Here is a 1,652-nt window from a genome sequence, read left to right as displayed (position 1 = left end):
AGGGAATGTAAATAAAAGATATAAAATCAAATAACGATTTACACCACATATAGGTCAACTTAATTAGTCTCTTGCTAAAATTTTAAATATACCTAACTCTCTCTGTCGCAGAATTGGGTCGGAAAAGAAACACCAAAGAAATGTCCAGTGAAGCCGACGCACACACGGCCGACTCGACAGCCAAAAACAACCCAGGGAAGAGATTGGAGGTTTTGTCATAAAATGTATGAACAAAATAAAAACAAAAAATATATTGTGCAATATACCCATAATGATAATGAAGAATTTTAACTGAGTCCATTTAACTAACCTAAAATATACAAAGAAAAAGTGTCCAGGGAAGTAAGCACAGTACATGTGGTTGTCAATTATGCCCATAGATGGTGCTGAGCGAGGTGCTCCTGTTGACGGAAACTTCCTAAAATCTTCCTCCTCATGTCTGCATTACTGGAGGGGAGGGGGTCCTATCATCCACAACAACTTCTAAATCTGTTCTTTCGTGTCCTGCTGTAATACCTGGAACATCTCTATTCATGTTGACGTATTTTGTTTGCAATAGGTGTTGCCATTTTTTTTACGTATCATGCGTCATTTCATTCAGATACATCATACAACTCACCCCCTACCCTTATCTATGTCTTTTAGCAATATATTTAAGGGTATAATTAGTACGGTATATATTACCAACGTGAACTATTTATTAATTTCTTCAATTCTCAGACCCCTTCACATGTTTCCGAGGGGTATGTCCAAACCATGCGTTCATGATGATGTGCCCCTTTGACATCCACATTGACTCCAGAATACATCTGTGTCCGGACATCCAGTGCCTGGCCTCCTGACTTACCCTACTCCTCCTATATCCAGTTCCATTCTCTTCCTTTCTTATTAATTTTATGTCAGTATCCCTGTCTGGCACAGTTCTGATATCCCATGCGATAATGAACAATTTATTTGTTGTTTTCTGCTTTCTGTTGATAAGCAGACGCCTGATGACTGTCGAATGCCACTCGTGCTTAAGGATATATTAGCCGCGCAGGACGACTGACTCAGTGGTGTAGTTTCCATTTACATTGTTTTCCATCCCTATCCTTTGTGTTTTCATGATAAATACACAGTAACGTCTCCAAATATTTTCCAAAACTTAATTTTGGCTGTGGATCTTGTAGACCGTGATTTATTCCTCGTGTTGGTCTCCACCATATTGCATCGGCCAAGAGTAACCCACAAGACAGGGGGCAGGAGCTGGTAAGCGCTAAGGTGTGTCCATAGTGAGTCGGCATGCTATATCTCTTATATCTTAGCGTGCCTATAGCCTCCTAGTAACCAATTATGACATATGCGACGGCGAGGATGTGATAGGGAGCCTGTGTACTGGCACCGGGGACTCAGACTAGGATTGGAGTATCCTTCTGTAATAATAATGCAAACAAAACATTATAGCAACATTGATAACGCTGATGTTATAAAAGAGTTATCTCAGAAATTGAATATGGATATTCTATAGTTAACCGTTGCCTATAGTTAATTTCCTTTTGTTACCCCCTCAGTAATATCGTTTTTTATCAACGTACCGCTTACTTTAAAGAAAATAGTAGTAACGGAGTAACTAATCCATTTTATTCTAGAGTTTTTGCTCGTCGGGTGTGTGC

The sequence above is a fragment of the Penaeus monodon genome, chromosome 34 (assembly GCF_015228065.2).
Source record: "Penaeus monodon isolate SGIC_2016 chromosome 34, NSTDA_Pmon_1, whole genome shotgun sequence".
NCBI lineage: Eukaryota > Metazoa > Arthropoda > Malacostraca > Decapoda > Penaeidae > Penaeus > Penaeus monodon.
The sequence above is the reverse complement of the archived record's forward strand: the minus strand, read 5'-3'. Positions refer to the sequence as shown.